This window comes from Triturus cristatus, chromosome 4_2, assembly GCF_964204655.1.
Source record: "Triturus cristatus chromosome 4_2, aTriCri1.1, whole genome shotgun sequence".
Classification (NCBI taxonomy): Eukaryota; Metazoa; Chordata; class Amphibia; order Caudata; family Salamandridae; genus Triturus; species Triturus cristatus.
Genome location: NC_140586.1, coordinates 969402455 through 969423317, shown reverse-complemented (window position 1 = coordinate 969423317; position 20863 = coordinate 969402455).

The following is a 20863-nucleotide window of genomic DNA, read 5'->3' as shown; positions in this document are numbered from 1 at the left end:
CAAAAGTCATCCCCTAATAAATTAAGATATCTTTGTCCAATTTGTAAAAAGAAACACCTAAAATAAATAAAACAAATTGGGAACTGCACTGAAAATAATCAACCAAGAAATAAAAAGAATGTCAGAGTGAGAAGATGAGAAACAAAACAGGGAATAAAGGGAGAACGTTGAGAAAAAACGAAGACATGAAATATTGATGCCAGAAAGTAGTGAAGTAAAAGAGTGGTGAAAGGAACAATACGAAAACAAGTAAAATGTTAGAAAAGATAACATAAGGACAACATAAAGAAGAACGAGGAAATAAAGAATGTATGGAAGTTGGAATAAGAGAAAGGATACAGTAAGAATGAGAAAAGAAAATATTCTGGACAAGAGAAAGTCCAAGATACAAAATAGAAAAAAAGCAATGAGGAAAGTTGGAAGCCTATACAGGATGAAAGAATAAAATATAAGACAAAACCCATAGATGAATTGAACAATGAAGGAATAAAAGAATGTATGAAGAGAATGAAGTGAGATTTAGAAAGCAAAAGTGAGAAAAGCAACATGAGATAAAGGACAAGAAAGCAGTTAGGAGAAAAACACAGAAAGACAAAGAAATCAAAGCCAATGCACGATCCACTTTCATCCAAATAGGTCAAATTAGCACAAGTTTGTGGGTAAACTTGTGAGCAGTAGCACCACGCCAAGGTTTTGACCTTTGCTACTGAGCATTCACACCATTCACACCCTCATTCAGGGGCTACCTTTCTTCCCAACAGATATATAGACATCCGGTGTCCAGCTCCAGATAGGGGCGGTGCTAGGGTTCGTCGAGCTCAGGGCAAAATTCAATTTGCCTACTGGAGAACCCCGGAAAACAGCTTCTTATTTGGCCATACCACACCGACTGGTCCGTGCACCCCCACGTCACAGTGCATACGACTGCCTTCCCATGGGCTGCTCCGCTCTGCACGGTGTTGATTGATTTCTCCTCTCTGAAGGAACCAAGCATCACAGGACAGGCACAAGGTGTTTCCTGATTTCTCCCCCTGAAGAAACCAGGCAAACACCCATCAGAGGCCTCCGAGAAGTAGAGCTGTTGTGGCCATCCTGTCTGTCTGATGTCAGTCTAGGTGCCCCAAAGTCCCTCATTCACACCGCTTACACACCATTCATACGCTAGCCTACACACTGCACTCACACTGCAGGCATCCCTGACTATGGCTCTATATATAGCTAAGTGGTGAATGATGTCATAATATCTGCCAGGGTTGTGATGAGGTACATGATGTCACAAGCCTGCCAGGACCAGGGATATGATGTAGTGCTGGAGCAGAGTTTTCTGATGAAAATCTATTGGGTTTTTAAGCTCCGGTTTGTCTATTTGTCATAATTAAAATTATTAATTATTAATTGCTAATTATTTGTTTTGTGTGAATTTTTAAACTTACAACATGTACTAATGAGAAGAAAAATGACACGTGGGAATGCTTTCGTATTGCTTTAATAATGTGCATGTTTATTAAATAAACGTTTCTGTGTGCTGTTTATTTTAAAGCACAAAACGCTTTCGAATTAATGCTTTTCTGTGTTGCAAAGGCTAGATAATTACATATACATAAGGGTATTAGAGGGGTTAACACTGTTTAATCACTATGCTGTGGTAACGTTGTTTTTGTCTCTTTTAATTAAGATGGTCTATTTTGGCCTAAAATAAAATGGCCGCCGTTTGCAGCCTGGCCTCGAGTGAGAGATTTGTGATGAGAAGGCCTCGCTGAACATGGTCGAGAGACATCTGACCACAGTCTTCGCCTGGTTAAAATTTTCCGTGAGGACAGCAGCGGTTCTGGGCAAGCCTCCAGATGCATCCGAGCAACCTTGGAGGACAAAGGAGCCATAATGAATGGACTCTGAGCTCATCATGTTAGTTCCGAGGAAATGTGGATGTTGATAGATACTTTTTAATTTTTGGTTCCTGTTCTGTCTTTTTATTTTTGAGATTTCTCTGAGCGGAGATTTTCCAAATGTAGCGATGCTACATCCTTTCCTGCTCGCTCTGCTCAGCGGTTCAGCGGACGTTTGGAACATTCAATGTTGCTTTCTTTTATTAGAATTATTATAAATATTGTTAGCCTAGAGAGGTTTTTTTGCCACTTGCCACTTCGCCACTTCTTCTCAAACCTGCGTTGGTGAGGATCGATGCTGTGAGGACGGTGATTCGGGAGACTTTTACTGAGAGACCTGTCCTGACCCATTCTGACATTTAGCTAGAATAGGTAATTATGAGAATGATGATTTACTCTGATTGATTTTACTTTGACTAATTTAGATAGAGAACCATAATTTTTAATTACAGTGTCGGTGGTTATTTCTTGTCAATTATTGAGTACTCTATTTTGAATATTGTTGTATAGATTGTTTAGATCATGATACAAGACAGTTGCAATAACTAGGTCCTATCGACCTCAGTGTAGATGCAGGGTGTTTAGGAGTTTTCCGTCCACAGGTCCAGTGATGGTACAGTATTTGAGCGTATGTTAGTGAAATGGGCCCAAGCGTATGATGAGTGTATGTGCGTGTAACTGTGAAATTACTCTATCCGTGGAAGTAGGGAGGATTCGTACACCCCAATCTGCACCAATTTCCTGGTAGCAGAATTTGATGGTTATTGATGATTGTCTTGATCTGATTAGATTGCTTGTATATTGGCTTATTGATTATTGATTATTGATTGATGTTGGAATATGTACCAATACTATATGTTGGAGTCGTCATGTTGAGTTATATGTAGTGCTTCTGGAACTTGGGAGCTAGTAGCAGTTCCGTAGTAGGGCAGAGGGAAGTATATGCTGCTCTCGGGAAAGACGGGATTGTAGGAAAAACGTGTGACAATTGAAGTTGCGCGTCACATTGTCTGGGTTCGGAATCAGTGACATCGTCGTGTGTTACTATTAGATATTTCTGGTATAAAAGGAGTGCGTATGATAGCGAAGGTTATCTGTGAAACTCTGGTCTTAAGTCCCAGGGATCCGTAAGGTTCACCGTTAAAGCTTATCGCGGGAGAAGTAATAGGTATTCTCTGAGCTTGTTTGAAGGACTGGGCAGAGGTAAGCTGCTGGGTTAACGTGTGTTATAATTCTGTAGCGGGACAGATTGTTCGCTGTTCTTGGGGAAGCAGGATTCTGTGTGTATGTACTATATTTTCTTGTATGAATGTGCGTGAGTGTAAGAGCATTTAGTTGATTGTAAGACTCTTTGGACAAGTCCTAGAGGAAGCAGTTAATGAATGCATGAAAGAAGGGCAGAGTAATGTGCTACTGTGTCAACGGGATCTTTGTGAAATAAATTTTCTTTACTATTCTATGGTTAGCGAAGCAGACAATGGAGATGTTTATATGTTGTAACTAATAGATTTTGTAGAATTTGACACGAAGTCTACTGAAGAGTTTTGTAAAGGAGGGGTAGACGAGTGACAGGAGACAGAGCAGAGACTGCAGCGGCTGCTGACGTCATAAAGACCGCGCTCTGATTGGGTAGTGGATCAGAATAGTGCTCGCGCTAGGATTGGTGCGTTGGTGTGAGCCGCGCAAGGATTGGAAGAGTTATTCTAGTGACGTAGGCGCTCCAGGATTGGTGCGTTAGTGTGAGTCGCGCTACTATTGGCTGAAAAATCGTATTGTGCAGTTGTAATACGGAAGGGATTTGAAAGTTTTGGTAAACGTTAAAATGTATTTCCAAGAAGAGAAAAAGAAAAAATCTTTGTTCGGAAAGATAAAGCGCTGGTTTGACAAGGATAAAGATGTTAAAACAAGAGAGGGTGAATTGTTACCTCCAGCAAAAACACCTGCATCCTTCATGGCTGCGAGATATGGGTATCATACCGGTATATGGTTGGAGAATTGGGTTAGGTATACCAAAGAGGATGGTGTTCTAGCATTTCCAGAACATGGTTCATTTAATCTGGCCGTGTTGAGAAATTTACGGGAAAAGATGTTATGTCTTGACCCAAGACCAAGGCCGACACAGTTTGAGGCTTTAGTGGAATGGGAAGAGGAAGTACATGAGCAAGAAAAGCAGAGGTCTGGAGGACATTACAGGCACATGTTTGGAAGGAGACATGATCGTGAAACTCATCATGATCGAATGAAAAGATGGCGAGACGCTAGTATGTCAGAGGGATTATATCCTATGAGAACAGTTGAAGAGGGAGCAGAAAGGGTTCCTGAAGCTGAAGTGAGAAGATATGGAGTTAATGAGTATGAGGATGAGGTCTTGAATGACATGATTTATAAGAGACCACCTCCATATAGACCAGAACCAGACGAGAGCACACCAGTTGTTTCTCCGATAAGAGATACAGTGCGTATCATTGAGACAGAAAATGTGACACCTGAGTTAAGAAGTGGTAATCCTTTCAGAGAGAGAGAGAATTGATGTGGTAACGAGAATACAAGAGAATTAGCCAGAACTACATCAGAGTTGACTGAAAAGATTAGAGAGCTGACAAAGAATCTGGAAGCTGTTACGGTACCTGTAACCATAGGGCCGGTTATGCCTGTGTTTGATAAACAGAGGACAGGTGAAAATGGTTTGGTGATTCCATATGTTGGGAATAAGATAACAAGTTTTGCTGGTCCCTCAGGAGATTCAGAAAGAAGGACAGAAAGTAGTGGTCTGAGACAGTCCGGACATGAACAGTCAAATTCAAGACTGGATGCTAGTGAAGCTAGTTGTTCAGGGATGCCGATTTTAGAACCGCAGAAGAAAGTGGTTCCAGTGAGAAAAACTACTGAAATAACAGCTGAAGATTTGAATGATTGGATGAAAGTTCTTCAAAAAAGGGATAAAGATTTACAAGCAATTGATGTGGCTAGGTTACGTGTAGAATTAGAAGAGCTTGTTGCAGGGACAGTTCCTACAGAAATTCTAAAAAACCATCATGAAGGTGAGCTGTTGTTTATGTGTAAAAATATCACCTGGAGAGCGAGAAATACACATGACAGGTTAAGAGCAGTAGCAAATGAACAGGGAGTTGACATCGATAAAGTGAAAGCTTTGCAGAAGTCTTACAGGATGGATTTCACAGACAAAGACATTGAAAATCTGAATGGTGCTGGTAGAACAGGACAGATTAAAGAAATGGTCGCATTATTGCGAAGATGGGGTGATGTAGAGAAGTGGAAGGATAGGTGGTACAAGAAAAGAGAAGAATCAGAGGATAGGACTTATTCAGCATTTCCTGTGAGAGAAAAGGAGAAACCAGTGGATACTTATCCTATGAGAGAAATACCTGGAGGAGGATATGTACATGTTCCATGGACCAGACAGGATATTTTATCATTTACGAATGATTTCCTTCGACTGAGAGAAAAGCCAGTCGAGTGGTATAGGCAGGTAGACAGGTTTGTGAAATTGTCAAAAGTGCTGTGGGTTGACCTGAATAGTCTGTTTGATATAATTGTTCCAGCAGACTTATGGACTGAGTGCAAAATAGTTGTGAGTTGGCCTACTGAGGAATATCCAAGAGATCAGAGAACAGGAGCACCAGATCCAGAGGTAATGAGGAAGTATGATCAGGTGATGGTATACCTGAAGAGTAAAGTTCCTCCAAAAGAGACAGACTGGGTTAAGATAGATCGAACACAACAGGAAGCAAAAGAATCAGTTCATGCTTTTTACGAGAGGCTGATACTGGCTTTTAAACAATTCAGTGGAGATGAACACCTGGGTGACAAAGATTTGAGTCATTTTGTATACAGGTTTGTATATGGCCTGAGACCTGAGATTAGTGAGAGAATTCGTGAACACACAGTGGACTGGCAGAGTAAGAAAATAGATGAGATTTTGAGACATGCAAAATACTTCAGTGATAAAATTGAAGCAAAACAGAGAAAGCTGAAAGAGAAAGCAATGTGGGCACAGGTGAAGGTTGCGGAAAGACAGGAAGCACAGTTGGTGGAACAGGCAAATAGTGCAGGAAATAATGCAGGGAATAGGCCCAGGTATGTGGGGAAAGGAAAGGGGAATCTTGAGGAAGCCAAGAAGAAGTTCCCATGTCACAACTGTGGCCAACTGGGACATTGGAGATCTGAGTGTACCAATCCACCATTAGTGAATAATGAGGGAAAACCCTTGAATCAACAGGTGCAGAACGAAGGGAATAATCAACAGCAGCAACAACAGAAAGTTGGGAGACAGCAGAGTCAAGAACCAAAACCGCCCTTGCCGCAGAATAGAGGGTCACAAAAGTACAATCAGGATTCAGGATTCTACAATGATGAACAGGTAAACAAACCAAGGCGTTCTAACCAGGTACAACAGTACTTGTTAAAGAATGAAGGGAGTGAGTCTGAGGGTGATTATTGACGGTGCCGAAGAGAGGAGGAAGAGTGCATACTTGGTGCAACTCTAGAAATAGACCAGGCAGGACCATTTGTAGATGGGAAAATAAATGAAGAAAGTGTTACTTTTTTAGTAGACACAGGTGCAACGAGATCAACTGTCAGGTCAACAGATATTAGAAATCTTCCTCTCTCGGATGAAGCAATCCAAGTAGTTGGTGTAGCCAATACACAAATCAGGACCCGTCTTACTGAACCAGTAATAGTACAAATAGGGAAATGTTCAGACATGCACAGATTTATCGTCTGTGACACTAGTCCAGTGAACTTGTTAGGTAGGGACTTGTTATGTAAGATGAATTGTACAATTTTTTGTACACCGGATGGAATAGCTTTTGAAACACCAGATGAGGATGTTTTATACCGAATGACTCTAGGAAATAGAGAGAGTGAAATGGTTGGTGCATTTGCTGTGTTTAATCCGGAGGATTTGCCTCAAGAGCTGAGAGACACAGTGAAAAGGGCAGTTTGGGATTTTACTGGAGAGGATGTAGGATTGATGAATAATGTAGATCCTGTGAAAATTTCAGTGAAAGAGGGAATTACTTATCCTAACATTCCTCAGTATAAAATGACACCAGAAATAATTGAAGGAATAACTCCTATAATTGAGAAAATGATTCAGCAGGGAGTTCTGAGAGAACTACTGAGTAGCCCGTGTAATTCACCGATAATGGGGCTAAAGAAGCCTAATGGGAAGTTCAGGATTGTTCAAGATTTGAGAAAAGTTAACCAAATTGTAGTGGCATGTTGTCCTATTGTGCCAAATCCGTTGGTGATTTTGTATCAGATTCCACATGATGCTGAGTGGTACACAGTGATTGATTTGTGTCATGCTTTCTTTTCAATTCCATTGCATCATGACAGCCAGCCGATTTTTGCATTTAGATTTGGCCAGCGTATTTTAGCATGGTGTCGTATCCCACAGGGGTATACAGAGAGTCCTTCGATATTCAATCAGTTATTGAAAAAGTCATTGGAGAGCTTGATAATGCCTGAAAACTCAGTACTAGTGCAGTATATTGATGACCTGCTTGTGGCATCAAAGACACGTGAAGCTTGTGAAGTAGATACCATAGCTTTACTGAATCATCTGGCGGATGGAGGGTTAAAGGTATCTCCAGCCAAATTGCAATTCTGTAAGAAAGAGGTGCATTATCTTGGACACAATATTGAAAAAGGTCTGAGAAAGGTGACTGATGACAGGATCAAAATCATCAGGGGAATGAAGGCCCCAAGGACCCAGAGGGAAGTGAGAATGTTCCTGGGTATGGTGGGTTATTGTCGCCAGTGGATAATTAATTTTTCTCTGATAGCAAAGCCACTGATTAAGCTGACAAAAAGCGAGATGACAGACCCTTTGGAACTAGATGGAGAACAAATGGCAGCATTTGAGGAGCTGAAGAGCAGAATGTGTGAAGCCCCTGCTTTGGGTATGCCTGACTATGAAAAGGAGTTTGAATTGTACTGCAGTGAGAGAAATGGATGTACACTTTCAGTGTTAATTCAGAAGCATGGATTGCTGAGAAGGCCTATTGCGTACTTCTCATCGACACTTGACCCTGTAGCTGTAGGTTTACCAGGTTGTTTGAAATCTGTGGCTGCAACATGCAGAAGCCTGGAACAGAGTGAGGGAATCATAATGGGATATCCTGTAAGGGTATTCGTACCTCATAATGTGGCAATTCTTTTGACAAGCAGCAGAACCCAGTACATGTCACATAGTCGGCTGACTAAATATGAGAAAGTCATTCTGGGGGCATCAAATGTGACTCTTGAAAGATGTGTGAATGTGAATCCAGCGACATTGTTGCCAGATGTTGAAAATGTGGGTGTGAAGACAGAGGATGATCACAATTGTTTGGATGTGCTTGATTACTGTACAAAACCGAGACCAGACATAAGGGATCTTCCCTTGCATGAGAGTGATCATGTGTTGTTTGTGGATGGATCATGTCTGAGGAATGATGAGGGTGTGCTGAGTGCAGCATATGCAGTGTGCAAGGTTTCAGAAGTTATGGAAGCATCATCATTGAAAGGAGTGAAATCTGCGCAAGTTGCTGAATTGGTGGCATTGACAAAAGCTTGTGAAATTGGGAAAGATTTGAGAACGACTGTGATGACTGATAGACAGTATGGATTTGGAGTTGTGCATGATTTTGGCCAGCTTTGGCTGCAAAGAGGTTTCTTGACGTCGAGTGGGACTCCAATAAAGAATTCTGAAGTGATTGGAAAATTACTTGAGGCGATACAGCTGCCTAAAGAATTAGCAGTTGGGAAATGTGCTGCTCATGGACAAGGAGATGATTTTGTGACAGTTGGCAATAGATACGCAAATGACATTGCTCAATATTGCGCTAAAAACAACCAGTCAATTAATCGGGAACGAGAAAGTGAAATGTCTTTTTGTTCTGTGATGTTTACTAATGTCCTAGAGACGTGGGATGAAGTGAAACAGTTGCAGGATGAGGCAGGAAAGGAAGAAAAGAAAGACTGGATCAAGGCAGGTTGTGCCCCAAGAGAAACAGACCATGTTTGGGTCTATAGAGATGGCAGACCAGTCATGCCTAACTCCATACTGTCGTCAATGGCAAGGATGTATCATGGCCAGGGACATTTGGGAAGGGATGCGATGATCAGGTCTTTTAAGCAAACCTGGTACAATGCAAAGTTCAGGACAATTGCAGAGAGCATCTGTCAAAGATGTTTGATTTGCCAGCAATTTAACACTGGGAAAAAGACAGTGGTGAGTCTGGGAACGATAGGCAGAGAAGGAGGTCCTTTCACGAGAATGCAGATTGATTTCATTGAAATGCCCCAAGTGAACAGACTGAGGTATGTTCTAGTGGTAGTCTGCTTGTTTTCAAGATGGGTGGAGGCCTATCCGACTAGGAGAAATGATGGAATAACAGTGGCAAAGTTACTGTTAAGAGAGTTGATTCCTAGGTACGGGTTTCCAGTAACGATTGAGTCTGATAGAGGTGGACACTTCTATAATGAACTCATGAGTTTGATTTGTGAAGCATTAAGCATACAGCAGAAGCTACATTGTGCATACAGACCAGAGGCTTCTGGTGTTGTTGAGCAGATAAATGGCACAATCAAGAACAGGATTGGTAAGATGTGTTTAGCCACTGGTATGAAATGGCCCGATGTCTTGCCTCTAGTGCCAATGACTATTAGGTCTACTCCAGATAGAACTACTGGTTTAAGTCCGCACGAAATCTTAATGGGACGTGCAATGCGACATGCATATGTACCTGCAAATAAGTTGATGACAATAACTGATGACATGATTTTGGATTACTGTAAAGGCCTGGCTGACGCAGTTCATTCTGTGTTTCACCAGGTTGGAGAAGAAGCTACCACACTTGAGAAGAAGCAAGCTCATGATCTGAGTCCAGGGGACTGGGTGAGGATTAAAGTGCACAGAAGAAGAAATTGCTTGGTTCCAAGGTGGGGAAGGCCGAGACAAGTTATTCTGACTACGACAACTGCAGTAAAGTATGCTGGTGTGAAAAACTGGGTGCATGCGAGTCATACTCTGAGAGTTCCAAACCCAAAAGACGGAACTGGTAAGGAGTATTTTGAAGAGTCAGATTCCAGTGATGATGAAGAAACAGAACCAGTAAAAGAGTCAGAGAAGACTTCAAGAGAACCGTTAAAGGTCTTGGGAAAAAGATCAGATTCTGCAAAAGAGCCTGAAGTTCCGAAAAGCAGTGAAGAAAAAAGAAGAGAAAAGAGCAATTCCACAGAGACTCCTGAATCAGAAGAGGAGATTGAAGAACCACTTGAGATTACACTTAAAGAAGCAGGGTCAGAAGAAGATAGAGAGGGACAGATTGCGGAAGACCCCCGAGGAGGTGTAGGGAACATTCCTGATAAGCTAGGTAAAGGGACAAGTAGACAGCAAGAAGATTGCGTGTCGGAGACCCGAGGAGGGAAAGAGTTAGGGAAGTCTCAAACAGTGGTGAAAAAGACTGTGGAGCAAAAGAAAGCTGCTGAAGAACAAGAGGCATTTGAAACAGAATCGGATGAAAGTGAGAATGAGAAATCAGAGGGTCGAGTTCTGAGAAAGAGAACTTGGATTGGAGAGAGAAATAATACAGAAACAAGACCGAAAAAGGTTGTAAGAGGAGATCTTTGGCCTAACAGCAGAATAAAGAGGCTGAGATATAGACTGATACGAGCAAATACTTCGAAAGCTGAACAAGTGAATGAAGTATCGAGTCAGAATCCAGTAAAAGGTGAAAAGAGAAAAGAGTCAAAAGAACAAGAACCAGAGGGGATCAAAAGAATCAGAAAACCTAACCAGAAGTATAGGTCGCCGGAATGGACGTACGTGGCACTGTCTGAAGGTGAAGAGGCAGAAAGTCAAGGAAATCCAGAGGAGACCGTACGAGAAGTGGTTGAAGAAGATACAGGTGAAATCCTGAAAGTAATCTTGACTGACATTGATGAAAAGTCGGATACTGAGGATATTGTTGGAGATCTAATACAATTTGACGTCGAAGAAGTTGGAGTGAAGAATGATGAATATCCAAACTGAGTGAACAGAAGAAATCACTTGGAGAAAGTGAAAAGAAGAATACCTGAAAATTAGTTGTTTGAAGTAACTTAGAGTTCCAGAAACTCAAGTAGTGGAGTAGTAGAGGCTAAGCCAAAAGACACGGTCAAAGTAGTAAAATGGCTAACATAGAGAATAACCAAAGTAGATGTGCCTTCTTAAGAAGATGGTGTAAAATGTGCTGCTGCTGTACTGGATTATTAATGCTATTATGGGGTGTTTTAGCTTTATTAGTTACCTTTAGGGTTACATTAGACACTTTAGGAATACACACTGAGAATGTGACTTTTGCAGAGAAGAGTTCACAAAAAGTAGTTCCGACTAGAATTAGTAATGCTTACGTACATAAAGATAGGTCAATTAATGATTTTTCTAGTAATGTTTTTTCAAAGCTGTTATACGAATATGTGAAGACAATGGAAGTTAGGGATTGCTACGTCTGTATGCAATTACCTGCATCCGTTTCAGAGGGTGTTACTTATCACCATTTACCAGCTACGTATGGAATTTCTTGTAGTGTGTTAAGTAGTGTTTTTTATTTGCTAGGGAAAATAGATTATGAGATGTCTAACAAAGATAACATTTTTGGGCAATTGCCAATGAACAAAGAGCTGAATCCAGCTAAAGATGCTAATATTTTTGGTGAGATTTTTATTGAAAAAGAAGAATTAACATTAGATTACATTTTTAAGAACAATTTAACTTGCAGTCTGAAAGAAGAGGAGAAAGCTTTCCTAAACATGGTGGAGGAAAGGAGATTGAGCATGCATGAGAAAGCAGGAAAATACAAAGTGAGTGAGACAATTTGGGACATTGAAATGGGAAAAGAGTTGAGAAATGGGGCTAGTCCAACTTTAGCTCTAGATGCAACACAGAAGGGTAAGCTGTGCATTACAAGAAGGAAATCCCAATATGATACATATTTTGTTGGGACTAGTGAATGTCATGATACATACTTCATTGCAACAGGATGGGGTTTCAAGGGAGGAGAGGATACAATTTTTCCAGGAGTGTATTATGTTTGTGGGAACAAGGCTTATTACAAGTTGCCTGAACATTGGTATGGCACGTGTTATGTGGGCCTGGTCTTTCCAAAGATCTTTCATATAGATAGAATAGAAGATGTAGAACATATTAATTTACTAACGCGTTTTAAGAGAGAAACTTGGTCTGAAATAGTAGGTGACATTTTTGGAGCTTTAATTCCTGCAGTGGGAATTTCTTTAAATGCTCATGGGATTCGGAAACTGTCAACAGTGGTGGATCGCTTATCGACAAATACCGCTGGAGGGTTTCTTTTGGTGAATACGGAATTGATTGCCGTACGTGCCATGTCAATGCAAAATCGACTTGCCCTTGATATTCTATTAGCCAAGGAGGGTGGAGTTTGTGGAATGCTGAAAGTTCAACATTGTTGCACTTACATTCCTGACGAAAGCAAAGACCTGAAGGTCTATATCAAAAATATTACTGATTTACATGAAGAATTAGTACCACTTGAAGCTGAGAGTATTTGGACTAAATTAGCTAATAAAATAGTTGCTGTTAAGAGTTTTATTGCAAAGATAGGTAGTACTATTATAGGTAGGATATTGTTTCCTTTAACCTGTATAATTCTTGCTTTATTGATATTAAGATTACTGTGTTTGTGTTGTAAAAACAGGGGAGGGAAAAAGAAATTAATCAAGAGAAATAATGAAAAGAGGAATAAAAGGTTGAAAAGAGAACCACAAGAAATAGAATTAGAAGAATTGAGGGAGAGTGTTTACTTGGAGACAAAGAGGGATGATGAAAGAGTGTCTGGTGTGTAGTGTTGTGTAAGGAGAAAAAGACATTTTCGATTTCTCCTAAAATGGGACTAAATTTCACTAATTTTTTGGGTTATTTGGTGATAAAATCACCAAAGGGGGGATTGCTGGAGCAGAGTTTTCTGATGAAAATCTATTGGGTTTTTAAGCTCCGGTTTGTCTATTTGTCATAATTAAAATTATTAATTATTAATTGCTAATTATTTGTTTTGTGTGACTGTTTAAACTTACCAACATGTACTAATGAGAAGAAAAATGACACGTGGGAATGCTTTCGTATTGCTTTAATAATGTGCATGTTTATTAAATAAACGTTGCTGTGTGCTGTTTATTTTAAAGCACAAAACGCTTTCGAATTAATGCTTTTCTGTGTTGCAAAGGCTAGATAATTACATACACATAAGGGTATTAGAGGGGTTAACACTGTTTAATCACTATGCTGTGGTAACATTGTTTTTGTCTCTTTTAATTAAGATGGTCTATTTTGGCCTAAAATAAAATGGCCGCCGTTTGCAGCCTGGCCTCGAGTGAGAGATTTGTGATGAGAAGGCCTCGCTGAACATGGTTGAGAGACATCTGACCACAGTCTTCGCCTGGTTAAAATTTTCCGTGAGGACAGCAGCGGTTCTGGGCAAGCCTCCAGATGCATCCGAGCAACCTTGGAGGACAAAGGAGCCATAATGAATGGACTCTGAGCTCATCATGTTAGTTCCGAGGAAATGTGGATGTTGATAGATACTTTTTAATTTTTGGTTCCTGTTCTGTCTTTTTATTTTTGAGATTTCTCTGAGCGGAGATTTTCCAAATGTAGCGATGCTACATCCTTTCCTGCTCGCTCTGCTCAGCGGTTCAGCGGACGTTTGGAACATTCAATGTTGCTTTCTTTTGTTAGAATTATTATAAATATTGTTAGCCTAGAGAGGTTTTTTTGCCACTTGCCACTTCGCCACTTCTTCCCAAACCTGCGTTGGTGAGGATCGATGCTGTGAGGACGGTGATTCGGGAGACTTTTACTGAGAGACCTGTCCTGACCCATTCTGACATTTAGCTAGAATAGGTAATTATGAGAATGATGATTTACTCTGATTGATTTTACTTTGACTAATTTAGATAAAGAACCATAATTTTTAATTACAGTGTCGGTGGTTATTTCTTGTCAATTATTGAGTACTCTATTTTGAATATTGTTGTATAGATTGTTTAGATCATGATACAAGACAGTTGCAATAACTAGGTCCTATCGACCTCAGTGTAGATGCAGGGTGTTTAGGAGTTTTCCGTCCACAGGTCCAGTGATGGTACAGTATTTGAGCGTATGTTAGTGAAATGGGCCCAAGCGTATGATGAGTGTATGTGCGTGTAACTGTGAAATTACTCTATCGTTGGAAGTAGGGAGGATTTGTACACCCCAATCTGCACCAATTAGTACCTGATGTCACAAGGGATTGATGGAAACGCATATAACACTCAAGGCTGCATGGAGAGACCAGTGTTACATTATGTTGATAGGTGTATACCCGTCTGTAACATGACATCACAGAACCAAAAGATTGAGGGAAGGAAGTCAGTTACAATTAACTAATTATTAAGGTTTCCTGTGTTCTCTTATTTGCGTACAGACTTTTATTTTGAACCTGCCTAGACAGACAGAAACTGTCAGAGGATTTGTTTCAGAATTTCTCTTTGTCTTGATTATTCTACAGATATTGTAGCCACAGTGGTCAATAATTAACAATAGTCATCTTTCAATGTCGCTGCCAAAAAGAATGTCCTTCAAACCCATCGTAACAGAATCTGTAAAGGCGCTGGTGAGACGGGCCTAGTGCACTGCACAGGAATGCACAGCTTTTCATTCTGTTTCCTCCTATCTGCTCTGCCCATTTCACAGGTGTGATTCCGGTATTCAAGTGGCAGGGTGGGATCTAAGAATTAGAAGACACCCTGTATCTTTCTTCTGCACTGACTAGCAGAGCCTGACAGTGGCCTTATGGCTGGGCTCTGAGTCTTCATCTGTGTGAATGCCTCTGTGCTGGCCTGGCTTGCCATAGACTCCTTGTGTGACTCTACACAGCTTCAAGAGCATTGGTCTCATTCAGTCAATAGAAGGTAGTTCTGGGTACCCAGGGGAGACAAGGTGCCCAATAAAACTGTAGCCTTAGAATCTGCTCATTACTACTCACAAAATGAACCTTAGACATCATACACAGCTGCTGCTTGAACCTGAAAAAACATTTTATGTTTTGCGCAAGAGGCATTCCAAGGGTAGAATTTGCATTCCAGACATAGTTCTGACTATCCAAATTAGAAGTGTGGTTCCAATCTGCATTCTAATGGAATTCTTTTATTTCCTAATTAGAACTCTCATTCCAAATATAGAATGTCATTTACAAAGTGGAACTCATTCTAAATTAGAGCTCGAATTTCAAATTAGCAAGGCCTGAACATCACATAGTGGCCTCATTGTGACACCACAGACACCTTCATTGCAAGTCTTGTTGTACATTTGATTTTGCACAAAAACTAAATTTCTGATCTAACCGGTATTGCAAACAAAGTAACACTACTGCACTCTCAGGGTTTGTCATGGATACATTTGGTCAGGTTAAAGCTTGTGGAATGTGTCCATGGAAAACTGCAGGGAACTTGGGATAAGTCTGTCAAAATCAGGGCATAAAGGTGGACGTCAGCTATAATTCTCCAGTGCAAGAGCACGGCTGTCACATGACTGTCCATGCACAGCAGAGCAATTGCCAGTCAAGGAGCCGTCACACATTCACACATTCACAATGTTCTCTCAGTTAACTTCTTCACCAAAGAAGAGGATGGACAAGTACAGAACCATTCAACTGATCACACGAAAGGGAAAATAGAATGGGATGGTAAATGAGAGATAGAATGATATAGGGACTTTGTGTTACCTCTACATGGAACACACAAAACCACCTCATTCGTATTAATTAGCTCTTTTCAGCTCCAGTAAGGACAGATGTTATATTTCATACCGGTACCCTAATATAGGTCCAAGGAACATCGTAGACTTTCCCTACATCAGCTCCCATTGTTTCATATGAACGAGCCTTATAAGGACATAACTACAAATAAGGACAGAATGTCTTATAAGTACATCACGCCTTATAAGGACTGCAGCCTTTTATGGACTAAACCTTTCACCTATAGGCTAACATATGCAGCGGGGGTGTACGGAGTCAGTCTGCCACCAGACCCACGGTATATGTTATCCGTAAACAGCCTAGGTCCTGCATGGCAGGATACTACTGGAACTACACTACTCAGGCTAGGTGATTCATATATATATATTGCAGAAAGCAGGAACAAAGCAGGAAATCCCACCAAGAAGTCCAGCGGCACACCAGAGGACAGTACACAGATTTTATTTGTGCACACAAACAACAACGCGTTTTGGCGATGCCTTTCTCAAGTTGAGGAATTGCGCTCTATCTCCTATAGAAATACACCACTTGATTCATGAACATGAACAAGATACTATCGTTTTGGAACAAATACAAAACAATAGACTGCAATTGCAAAAACGATTGTCTAATGTCCTCAATACTTGTAAATAAAGCAATTGAAAATTTGTGAAGATGCAGAAAATGAGTGCAATAAAATCACTTTTGAATCGCCAATGCAATCGTTCCATAAGCCTGTAATTAACATGGAAGAAATACTACTAAGCCAATCGACGCGCTGGATCCATTCCAAATTTAGAGCTCAATCGTGAATACAAATGAATAAAAATTAATAACATATAATTAAAACAATCATAATCGGAACAGAAATCCAAAAGTGAGTCATGCTGTGTAAAATGGAACAGCTTTGGCAACATTAATGTACGGAAACAGATTTCTGCATATAACAGCTGGAAGGAAATATTATTGCACAATAAGAGCATGGAATGAATTCTAATACATGAATAGTTTTATTAGGCTAATCAATTGTATATCATAGACGCAATCAACACATCTCACATTCTACACAGAACAATTCCAGTGCCACGACGGGGTAATGTACCCCATTGTAATTTAGCATCTAAACTAAGAGCTATACAAGGTAATGTACCTTTCTGTAAGGGCGACAATCTCAAATGTTGTAATTATGAATATGTCGGTGGTATGACATACCTCGGAGTAAGCAATTCCTGTGTATGTGCGCCCCCCCATCCCAAACAAGTGATAAAAATATATAAACAAAATGGTATTCACTGGGTTAGAGTAGACAGTGGGAAGATTAATAACCACCGTAGGTCCAAAAGGGAAATTTCGATAATATCGACAACCCATGATCAATATCGGAATACGATAAGCACCTTATTCTAGAAGAAATTTCAACAAGCCAATTATATTTCAATTGTGGCCATAACAATACGTATATGCGGTGCGATCCCTATTATGGGCCAACTACATGTCCCCAATATATATATATATATTCCCTTGATTGATATCATCTTATTTTAATTTAATTCATGATTTGCTTTTATAATACAGAGGCTATGACTAGGGCTTGATAAAAATCATCTTATTTTAATTTAATTCATGATTTGCTTTTATAATACAGAGGCTATGACTAGGGCTCACGGGAAATAGACGATTATTCATTTATCTCATCTAGGAGAACTTATGCAGCAGAGCAAAGAAGACAAGATGGAGTTGAGAGGGTATTTGGAGAGACCATATGCTTAGGAGGATAGCTGTGAACACATTTGATAGTAAAAACAAGAAATCTATTGCAGAAAGAGGAAAGCGAGCTACCCTGAAAGATTGGCAAGGAGAAATTTAGGGCGAAAAACTAATTAGAAAAAAACTAAAAGTATGGAAAAGAAATGGAGTGCAAGGATAAAAGGAACATATACGAAGGGAAAGGAAAAGTGAGGATCAGCCATCAAGAACGGAAAGTAGAAAAAAGTAAACTTGAGAAATAGAAAATGTAGGTTCTAAGATGTTCCAATATTGTCGTACGGCTTTATACTTCCTAGTAAAAACTGTGTGTATCTTGGACAACATAAACGTCAGGATTGTGCCAGATTAATTCTATGCACAGCCCCAGGATATGCTGCCTGTAAACCTGACAGCCCACAGAGCACTATTGGAACCCCAAACCTAACCAGGTAGCAGATAGATTGTGCATCTTCAGGACATGCCCAACCTGATTTCCCAAGGAATCATGATAACAAATCTAGAGCTATTTGTTTGGACTCTCATGCATACCCAAAGTAATAGACAACCTGCAATTTCAATATACATTACAGCATTGCAATTCTTGAGTATAATATGTGTGCTGTAATGATCAATAAAAGGAAACAGAATAATGTAATTACCATTACGAGAATAGCTAAAAAGATGAACAAGTCCGCCATTATGCTAAAACAGTGCTCCTACATAGTGCTCCGTAACCTAGTCTTGCCTAGGGTGGGTGGTGTGCAAAATCCCTGCTGGGTGGTCTAACTTTCCCATTTCCTCTGGGTAAGTGCCATCAGGCTGTCCATCGTTGGACGTGTCGGAAAACAGAAAACAGCTGAGCAGGAATTCTGGCATGCAGTGACCTCGCAGTGTCAGTGCTCTTCTGACCAAATCAAGGAAGTGGTTCTGCATATATAATAAAAAGCACCCATATGACCATGTCGAAACCTCAGTCAGGTCGCAACCGATTTTTCTAATTTGATAGCTTTATCGTTTACCGGACAATAACAATAATTCGATCTGTGCAGTGAACTTTATCCCTCGTTTAAGGTTTCATGATAGTGTGTCTACAAAGTTGAAATGTAATATACATATATCTTGGTGTATCTCAACATCATATTTATCAGTATTAAAATAGTGCCATGTGGTAGTGTTCTAAACGTAATTCCACCGCAAGTCATTGGTGTCCCATCGGATAACATCGGCTGGCATTGGGGCATTACCTCTATGTCCAGCTCCATGATGGCACAGCTGATTTCTTTCAAGTGTGTGCTTTTTAATCCTTGACACACTGGTGGTGTTGAGGTGTAACCAGCATCTACTTAGGTGACACTTCAGAAAGGGCCCACCTAATTTAACCAGTGTTCCCATGTCTTGGCTGACTTTTTCGAAGCCTTGCTGCCCACACATAAGCCTGACCTCATACTGGGAAGTTTGTATTGTTCCCAGAGGTCAGAGACAATGGACCTGTGTGAGCAGGAGGTGACACCTCCGCCCACACATGATTAGTGAATTGAACTGGCAATGCAGTGAGCCTCATAGGCTTCATTCATGACAGTGGTCAATCTAACAGTCCCCAGCTCGTGGACAAAGCCTTCCCCTGCCCCAGGCACTGTATTTCATGGACAGACTGGAAATTCGCTATGCAGGAGGCATTCACCTCCACAAGGCTGACCCCACTTCCATGGGCTGGCAGCTGAGCTAAACCACTGAGGGTGGTTCTGGCAATCTTGAATTTAGGCTGAAACAGGTTCTGACTAACTTTAGTGACATACAACATTAGGATGTTGTTACTACTGACACGGATTAGCCACAGGACATGATTCCAATTGGCTATTAGGCCTCACACCCACTAACATTCCCTAAATCTAGGATTTAAGGGGCACCTCAGACACCAGAACCTCAGGTTCAACATGATACCAAGAAACCTGTTACACAACATAGCAGGACTCCACGAAGAGAGGTGCACTTGTGGCAGCCACCTGTACCCGCTGAATTTCAACTCGGTCAAGGCAAGAGTCCAGTTAGCAAAGGAATTTGAACCCCTCTACAAACCCCAGACATCACAAGAACCCCCTTGAATTAGAGGAACAAGTCCCCTGCAGTTGGCAGGCACAAACTGCAAAGTCCACAACCTTAACGTCTTGCACCCCAAGCCACCTGAAATGGCTGATCCAAGTCTTTGTGTAGGTGGCGTCTGGGAAATGTTGCCCCAACCCTCAGCGTGGCTCAGCTTTCTAAACCATTCCCCTGGTCCTCCTGATAAAGATTTCTCTAACCAGAGTGCTTGAAGATACCAAGGCTTGTTGTTTTGTAGTTCAATGACAACCTGCTTGATTGAATGCTTAGAGAGCAGAGATATATCCGCTAGAAGAACCAACCACTCCTGTGGCTCCATCTTAAAGATCTTGCATTTATTTTTTACCCTTTCTTGCCACACCTACCAGTTCTTCTGGCCACAGATCCTGTCCAGCACCACGGCTAGCCAAGAGCACCTCTACACCCGAGCCCCTGAGCGAGTTAGATTGGTCCAGGACCAGCTCATTGCTTTAATTCTAAAGGGTTTTGCTCAACTCACCCATGCAAGTACCATTTTGCTGAAGTAACTATTTCAACACCGCAATTCTGATTTACAGCTCCGTTTGACAGCTGAAAGTGCACCTCTGCACCTCATTCACTTTAAAGAGTTAAAACTGTGCTAGCTGTTATGAACTAATCTTAGGCCTTCAGACTCTGAGTGGGTTCCATTGAACTCACCCTTTAAAGTATCAACTGCATAGATGTGTTTTTCCCACTGAACTTAACGTTAATGTTTTTCACATTGCAAAGTATTGATTTATTTATTGCTTGAAAACTGATAGCTCCGGTCATACTGTATGTATTGTTTTCATTTTTGTATCTAAAAATATATAAAAATCAGAGTTATTTTTCTAAAGTGGTGTTGGAATCATCTCAATGTGTGTCAATTACTTATGTCCATGTTGCTGATTTGAAAAGCTTCACAATTGTTCCTCTAAGTATTCTGTATGCTCTTTGTCACTCCACCAGGACTGATAGAAGGTATACTTAGAGAGATGGTCTACTGAGAGAGTACCCAGGTTCCATCTTTGCATATTTTATCAGTATTGCACTGTAAGGCACCCCTGCAAGACCACATAATACTTCTACCATACAGAAACCACACTTTATCACACAGGAATCTCAATCCGAGATGTCACTCATGACTAATCACATCCACCAAACCAGAGAAGCAGAACAAGGACAAGTTATCTCTCACCGCCCTAGAATGAAAGCGACCATATTGCGATTGAGTTTTACTTGACAGGTCTGCATAAGACTGTATTGAAACTCTGTTTTTGGTCCTCATCTTAAGATACGTTTTCTCATACAATTGTCTTTTTATTTCTG